This window comes from Polyodon spathula, chromosome 5 (genome assembly GCF_017654505.1).
Source record: "Polyodon spathula isolate WHYD16114869_AA chromosome 5, ASM1765450v1, whole genome shotgun sequence".
NCBI lineage: Eukaryota > Metazoa > Chordata > Actinopteri > Acipenseriformes > Polyodontidae > Polyodon > Polyodon spathula.
The window spans coordinates 35,262,660-35,272,183 of NC_054538.1; positions in this window are offsets into that span (position 1 = coordinate 35,262,660).

Below are 9,524 nucleotides of genomic sequence, written 5' to 3' on the forward strand. Positions count from 1 at the left end.
TGCTCATTTGTAAATTAACTTTTATACACATGTACAGTATAGGTGTAGAGTACATTTAAAACTCAACACACAATTAAGGAGACTGTCCTTCCTCTGAGTATTTATAATTCAGCTAAGTCAAAATAAATGATCTTTGACAGTTTTTAGTGCAGTAGTTGGTATGTGGCTTTAGGCAACTACCATAACAAGAGCAAAAATGATCCTTCCCTAATTTGCCTTTGAAATAGAACCCAGTCAGTATATCTCGTGTTAATGCCATTACATAAGCTGCTATAGGAAATCTATTTTATTTGCCCTAAAGGAAAAGGGAATCATTTCCAGTTGACAGGGTGAGATTTATAATGGCAAATGTTCGACAGCAAGCTCACAGTGGTGACTGTAGAAGTGAAGGCAGCTGGCTTGCTCATTATCACTATTGACATATCCCGACAGTGTATAATAAAAGGCTATGCAGTCAGGTTTTTTTTTCTTTGTTAAGGTTAGGTAACAAGCAAATAACATGTTTCAAAGCAACTGAATGTAAGAATCCTACATTAGAGTAACGAGACATGCAGGGGATCCACCACTTGAGGCTCACTTTCAAAACCTTGCAAATGGATTTTGAATACATTTACCTAATCGCAAAAGCACAAATCCGCTTTGTTTTTGTATTTAAACTTAAATGATATCTTGTTTTGTCCAGTGAACATAAACTTGCAAAAATGGGATTTGCTTTTTTATTTTATTATCAGAGATGTACTCAACGTAAGATTTGAAAATCACACCCAAGTTGAGCAAATTCTGGATCCCTTTAACTTTTCACTTTTTTATTTAAGGTATTATATAAAAAAATGTCCTGGTACAAGTGAAGGATGGCAACTGCAAAAGTGCTACAATTCACCATTAATAGACTCACAGATCTGCATTCTTTTTCCTGATCAAATACCACCAACACCTGAACAGAAGGCTAAAAGCGGGGTTATGACATGTTGTTTGTGAACTTGTTTAGTATTGGGAAGTTATTAGTGAACAGTTTCAAATGATCATTCTGAAATGCATTCACATTTATTTTTTTTTGCCAAACTTAATTTTATAATCATTCAAACCCACCCATAATTTGCTAGTTTTCAAATCGGTTAATAAATACACTTCTAATCCAGTAAAAAAAAAAAAAAAAAAAAAGACAATGCACTGCATACCATATTATCAAACACTTTAATGAAGAGTATTTACATTCTAATAATCTCATTTTACAAAAAAAAAAAAAAAAAAGTGCATTCAAACACTTTAATGAAGACTATTTACATTCTTTTAATAATCTCATTTTACAAAAAAAAAAAAAAAAAAAAAAAAAAGTGCATTCAAACAATCGCACAATGCAATCATGAGTGTGAAATGGATCTAACATGTTGCCTTTCAGGTTACTCCATCACTGCTCTTGTTTTGAGTTTTCTCATTAATTAAAGTCTGACAGAACAGGAGATTGACACTCTCTTATATCTACTCAAAAGCAACAGTATGGGGAAAAAAAGAGCACTTACCCACAAAGCCCTGCTGCTGTGCCCAGTCTGCCCATGGAGGAACTTATATCTCTACATGTGCTTGGGCACATCAGTCTCCATGCTTAGCTATTTTAGAGTTCATGAAAATACCCTAAAGCAGGTGCAGTAATGACTGAAGACAGCCAAATACTGGGAAGGGTGTGAAACTTTAAACTGGGGTGACTAGGTAAAAATATAAGCATAACATACTAGAAGAGTGCAATGAAATACACTATAGGTAAGAACACATTCAATGAATCAGCAACCCCTACAGATCGATCCTCAATTCAATTTGGTTGTACTGTTATACAACACACTGGACCACAAAGAGACAAGATACATATTCCCCATGTTAGCAGGTAAAGGTCAATGGATTTCAAATCAGGACCCACTGTCACTCTGCAATTGTCTCTTACTACTAGGCAAGACCCTTTAAAAAAAAAAGAATGGTCCTGGGGAGTGAGATAAATCCATTACTTTCATAAGATAGTAGAAATAAACCAGTATTTCTGTACATTTTTAAAAGGGGGCTACAGGTATTCACCAAATTCAGAAACCAGACCAAAGTGACCAAACACTTGACAGAACAAACTACCTATGGCTTATTATCATTAACAACAAATACAATACAGTTGTTTTAAAGTTCATAGCTGTAAAACTGACACAGAAGTTTAAAAATATGAAAACAAATACTATGGCTTTTAAACAGACACACAGCATACACAAAAATTCTGGTCTCTGCTGCTAAAATAAATACATTGGTTAGGAATGGCGGGATGGATTTAAAATTCAATGGAAATCATCCCCATTTGAGATAATGAAATGTGATCACCCTTCCCGTGATATTCTTTTCTATTGATTTTTAATCAATCACAGTCAGAATCGCTTCACAAACAAGAACAGAGACAGTAGTGCTTCAGTATGCTTAGCTGGGAATGTTCCCAATTCATATATGTCCCTGCCAAGTTTGCTTTGTGGTTGCTTATTTTTTTCCATTGCTGATTCTGAAGAGGACTTGGTACATGTAGGACCAAGGTGACCAAACTAATGTTTTGCAGTCTGTGTTGCCTTTGTTTTATTTCCAGTTTTTTTTTTTTTTTTTTTTTTTTTATTTAGGTCCAATCCAGACATAAACAGAACAAAATGTTTTTCAAAAGTAGTAAATTGTGGCAGATGCAGATGAAAAAGCCTGTAGCTCTTGTAGTATCTTACCTAACTTAATATTGAGTAGTCCAAGGTTACTGCTAATCAGGGTCTATGAAACTAGACATTTAAGATAACAACTGCATTTTATATAGAGTACAGACATCAATGCTGAATGTATACTTCACATATTACCTAGTGTAATTTGCCAAATGAGCCATAACTGTAATGCTAGAAGTATGGTAGTTTATGGAAAAAAAATCATCATTTGCATCATCTTCAGGCCTAGTGTGGTCAAATGAATAAATAACATGTTTGATTGTAAAACTTGTTAACATTAATAACACCACAGTACATCCTGATGTATTGGAAATTGCTTTAGATTATGACAAGGTACAACAAGCTTGACAAGACAGGAGGATGTTAAAACTCAAGCTGCATCTATTACTCTTTTGCAACACTTCTGCAGGCCATTTAAAACTGGAAACATTCAATACATATATACTATAATTCTGTCCCAGCTACTTTGTCTATTCTTGGGCTTCATTTGGCACTAGACCCCGGATCCTGATTAATTTAGGCGTATGACTGACTTGAAAAAATAGCGACTGGTTAATCTGACTAGCAGAAAAAAATGTAACTTCAGCTTGGCTTTCTCAATTTAGATGTGACAATGTAACAAAAATAAACAGCGTAACACATGAATGTATTCTGAATTATTTTCATTATTTTTAATAGTGACCGCATATGTACTAGCAAGGTGCAAATTATTGACCTAAGGATTTGTATTGCACACAAAAAGTTATTATTGTATTTCATCGGTATGCTGAGAGTCTACTACATATTAAAGTGCACACCAAAATATCCTGAAATGGACGCAATTACAGTGTGAAAAAAAATACCACACAAAAAATCTTACTTCTAAAGTGGAAACTTAAAAAAATAAATGTATTGTCTCAAATGGTTGTTAAACGTTTTAAAATCAAACTGAAAATTACAAGCACCGTATTGTTTACTATCTATACATCTTCAGGCCCAAACCCATGATACCTCTAAAAGCAAATTAAATAATATTGTGACGAGACAGGGGTAAATGGACAGCCCTTACAACGACTCCCCAGAAACGATCACACTGATTCGCAGAAGAGAAAGAAAAGGCTGACAGGCTCAATGAATGCTCAGGCAGTTTATTATTGCAGAGTCCAAAGGGTGTCTGCTTGAACACTGTAAAATCAGGGAGGGTCGCCAGAGAGGACCCCCCCCCCCTTCACGATGACCATCGGCCCTCGTCCCCAAACCACCTCCATTCTCTCCCCACATTTATTACAGCCACCCACCCAACATTTAATTACCCTTTTTCTCAGTTATATGTTACCTGTGATCTCATGCGCTATGCAACTAATTTGCATAGCGCCCCCAAGCCCAGTACACATCAACACTGCCCTCCTCTTAAATCTTTTTGTTTCCAAAAGATACACCGCCACACACCTTACATTACATACCTTGGCATATCCCGAGCAATCATTTCCCATATACAGCACAAGACAAAAATCCCAGCATTGCATTCACAACAAGGTCCAGAGAACAAAAATTCAGTTAGTAGCTCAATTAATCTTGGTATCGGGCAGGTCTACAGTGTACCCGACGTGGTCTCCCAGTACTTTCCCAGGCTGGTGAGGAAGCTCCCACTCCCACTCCCACTCCCACTGCCACTGGAGAAGGCGAGACCGCGGTGGGCGAATCCTCGGTCACTCGGGGGGAAGATGGGTTTGCTGCAGTCGGCTGCAGCATTGATGGCAGAGATTAAGGGGTGTCCAGCAGCCACCCTTGGCATGGGGCGAGCTGATCACTGTGCAGCACGACCCAGCGACTCCTCGCAATTAGCTACACCCGGTACACCGCTTCACACAGTTGTTCAATTACTGTGCAGGGGCCAACCCAGGGGGACTCCAGCTTGGGGCAGCAACCTTTTCTCCTCCGCGGGTTACACACCCACACTTGCTCCCCTGGATCAAAGTCTCATCCCTTTCCCTGCAGGTCGTAACGGCTTGCAGCTGCTCCCGAGCAAAAGCATGGGCGCTGTCCAGCCGGTCCTGCAGGAGTTGGACGTACTCTTTTCACCGGGAGGCTTCCCTGTGACTGGCGGCTGCCCAAAAGAAAACATCTGCCGGTGTTCAGCTCCCAACCCATCAGCAGCAGTGCAGGAGTGCAGAGGGTGGATTCCTGCACAGTGGTGTGGTAGGCAGACAGGATCAGTGGCAGGTGTAAGTCCCAGTCTCGCTGGTGACAATGGCCAGCTGCATGTGCAGCATCCATTTAAACCGCTCGACCAGACTGGCACTGTGGGGGTGCAGCGGGGCGGTCCTGGTGTTGCGGATCCCAACGAACACCGGGGAATTTAAATTGTGCCTGGAGAACCCAGAACCGGGAGAAGAAACCGTCCACCAAAGTACCTCCCACCATCAGAGACTCCTGGTCTGTCAGTGCGTAGGCTTCAGGCCACTTCATGAACTAATTCATGGCAATCAGCACCACACGATTACCCAAATCGGTGGCCGGGAAGGGCCCCAAGACCTTCACCCCGATGCACTCCATCGGCGCACTGACCTAGTACTGCTGGAGGGGAGCCTGGGAGCGCTCACCTGGCCCATTTTCGCTGTGCAGTCACAGAAGGTCTCGACGTCTCGCAGGCATCACCCTCAGTAAAAGTCAGCCCGGAGGTGTGCCAGCGTCTTTGTGATGCTGAAATGCCCTACTCCAGGGACCCAATGGTTTGTCTGCAGCACGGCGTCCTGGAGAGGGGTTGGCACCACAATTTGCCACCACTGCTATCCACTGGTTGGTTCCTGCCAACGCCAGTATAGCATGCCCCCTCGGAGGCTGAGGGCAGCCCACTGTAATCACAAGTCCTTGACAGCCTCCAAGAGGGGAGCCACCTCCTCCCAAGTTGGTCACCTGTCTCCCTCTTTAAAGTGCAGCAGCCAGCTGACATCAGGATCCAGTGCTTGTTGCCTGCACCTCCCATACGATCTCGCTGTCCTCTCCCACTGCTCACAGTGACGGAACCCTGCTTCACTGTGGTCTCCGGGACAGCGCGCCTGCATTTCCGTGCTTCATTCCAGGTCAATGTTGGATTGTGCCACCTGCCCCTCCAGCTCCCAAAACTGCAGCAGCCATTGCAGTGAAGCATGGTCGGTGCGGCGCAGAAACTGGCAACCGCACATGTTGGGGCAGTAGTGCCTGATGGCTTCCAGCACCACCATGAGCTCCGCACAGCTGAGGGTTCGACTGAAGTATGCTATAGCTCTCTCTTCCCTCCACGGAGGATATCAGCCCCAGGAAATTATGCAGCTGCTTCACCAAGGAGGGGACAGGCCACTGCTGCACAGGGTTGCAGCCTTGCAGCTACTAAATTAATTTTAGTAAACTGTACAAAACATACCTGCAGTAATATCTGCAGCTTTCTGCAGTAATTGGACTATTTTGTCATTCAGTTCGTGGAACAGGAAAGTGTTTTTTTTTTTTTTTTTTATTGTAGGCATACATGCTATGTAGCTGCATAGTTCATTTTTGCAACAAAAGAAATATGCAAATTGTATAACTTTTGCCTGTCAGAGAAAAAGGCACCGGATCTGGTGCAATCGGGCAAATCCTTGCCCACAGTAATATCAGCTGCCATCAGCAGTAATCTGATGCAGCATGTCATGCTTCAGGGTAATCTTCTTTCGGCACAAAGTGAAAGTACAGTTACGCACAACAAAAGGCCAACCAAAAGAATGTTAGCAAAGACTGGGAAAATGTGTTCGCCCTAGCAAACAGTCGCAGCACTGAGTCAGGGTCACTGGGTTCAGACTGACAGCAGCGACATAAGGCGGTAGCCCCAGGATACATATATGGCACTGATTTATGGTCACAAATTGAAAGTGAATACTAGTAAAGTGTCAATGTGTTCTAAAACATCTCATAAGTGCAATAGATTATAATAATATCAAAAGTTTTTTCATCAGCACTGGCTTACATATCTCAACAAACAAAGGGATTTAAAAAAGACAGTGAATGGGAATTAGTACTTTTGGGTTTTGTCTATTGCAGTTATCAAAACTGATAGCATACCCAAGACCTTCATTTTTTTCTCTTCTAAAATAATCAGTATAAGGGAAGGTTAAGGAGACACAATGTGGGGAATTCTCCCACATACCCAATCCTCTCCGTTTAAAAAAATAATGAATACTTATCACATAATAAAACTCAGCATAGTAATCAACATGTTTCAAGTTCAAAATGCCCATCCTTATCAGCAGTCTGAAAGTGGCACTTGACATTGAAAATGCTTCTCTCAAGTCCTACCCATGTAATACATTAACAAAAAGATTGTTTACATTCTGTCAAGATTACAACTTAATTTGCAGCAGATCGTTCATTAAAATAGAAAAACTTTCAAATTGAGGACTGGTTCTGAATGTTCTGGATGTCATAGCGACCACCAATAGATCTAGCTAATGTCACCCAATCAGATTTAAGGCTATCCGGTATCTGCATAGGCTGATAACAATAAGAGGTGTAACATTAACATAGCAAGGACCAATTATTTTCGCACAACCAAACCTGATTTCAAAAGCTCTTCATCCCTACAGAAATTTAGAAATGTAAATTGAACCGACGTATAGGTAATTATACTTTACAAATAAATGATCCAAAGCTTTCTGGAAATTGTAACTCTGTGAACAGAAAGGAAATACACACCAGGATATGCGCTTCTGCAGACCTTGGAACTGATGTATGATATGAAACATCTAATCCCTAGTCTAGATGTCCCTATTTTACCAGAATGAACTGGATAAGCCTGGTATGTATGATTTATTGCCATACATGTTGAAATACCGTCTGAGAAGACACTCATAGTTTCCACATCATGTTGACAAATATGCATCAGTCTTGAGAATAGTTTTGTCAATAGCCATTTTTAATATTTGTATAGAACTGGCAGTTTTCATATCTGTCGCATCGCATCTGTGTCACTTTTGGTGTGTATCGTCATGTTGCTGCAAAAATATCTTGTCACCCGCTGAAAAACCGTGTCACGTCTGGTGTACAGTGGCCTTTACTCTCAGATTAGAACTGCCAAAAAAACTGTGCTTACCAAGTTTAAATCACAATTAAATAAGTGGTTTACTGGAATAAAAATGGTAAAATGTAAATTGCAAATACATGGGATAGACTGCGATACCCAGATTTTGATAATCTCAAAAACACCACTTCCATCACACCTGGATAAGTGATTCTCTATGTATCTGTAAAACTTTGACAGACAGACATCCCCCCATTATATCCCAAACTCCAGGGATAACCTGACATGACATAGAAATTAATAATTTAGACAAGTCAGGCAAATATCTCCCTAAGCAGGTTCATCAGTTGTTGATGAACCTGAAAAAATCAAAGAAGAAAGAACATGAATATTGGTTCTGAATGAGAAATTAAATATCCATAATGTAAAACAGAAGTATAATTCAATCATCGGACCTGCCTGCATCACTAAAATGTGAAAGATGCCTTTATGTTAATCTTCAATTTGCCTTTTCAAAGACGCAGTACATCACACATGTTTTCTACTATTATGTACAGTGGATTTTACGGACACAAAATTTTGCTTGTCCTGTAGGGTTTTGCAATTCAATCATTCATGTTTTAGGTGACCCTTTGGTACACTACACTATTAGCACCACAGTCTAATCAGCATGGAGTATTACACTACTGATGATCACTGGGTGACATAACTGGTATTATCACCAGAACATACTGCATCACAGTGCAGCACAATGCAAGTGACATCTAGTTTCACTGCAGTCAGCTTCATTACTTTAGATCTCCTGATATCTGGTATCGACATGCTGTATTGCTGATAGAACAAAAAGACTGGCTAAGGACCCTTACAAGTGCATAAAATCAAGTACTTTGTTTCTTTGGCATTGACCTTTAGAGGGCGTGTCTTCACTGCAGCCTCACATTTAGTGCACCTTCCCAACACTTAAGCAGTAAGTACATTTTCTCATCTATTATGAAGATCCATAAACTGCAAGGGACCTTTCTTTTTTATAATGGTACATGCAAAGTACAGTGTCCCTTAAACAAAGATACAAGACTTCATATCTCAACTGGGAACAGATCACTGACTGTACTGTATTTATACATCGCAAGAAAAGATCTCAAACAATTGTTTTCAAAGGACACCAAAAGCGTGGTCCGTTGCCTTTAATGTGGCATGCATGTGAAAATCAGGTTTGTGGATTTTTAACTTCATGAACACAATCAAGTCAGCATGGCTTCATCATTTTTTCCCTTTGAGTATCCTAAAAGTAAGCATTGAAATGGTTCCCTGAAGAAAACTCCACTTTGATACAAGGCATTCCCACATTTTTACCAAAGGGTTTTTTTAAATAGGCGCTCTTTACATGTTATCAATAAATGTCAGTTCCAATGCAGGCAAAGACTCAACTATGTTTTTTGGGTTTTTTTTGTCTTTGTGATTTTAGTAGGCATCTGTCTCTTCAGTTACTTAAAACATTACTTCCACCTCAGCTGCTGTCTCTGTATTAGATTTAGGTATTTTTACAATTCATCAACCTTGATGGTTTCATATTGGCAAAAAAAAAAGTAGGAATATTTGACTGGCATAAAATATAGCACACATTTACATCAAGGTAAAGGCACTTCACAGTCCAAAAGAAAACATTATCGCTAATTCTTAGATGCACTTTTCAGAGAATCCCTGCAGTATAACTAAAAGAGCACTAGGATTATTAAATGTGACTTTATTTGTATCAAGTCACAATTTGTAAAACCAACATAAATGTGTAATAA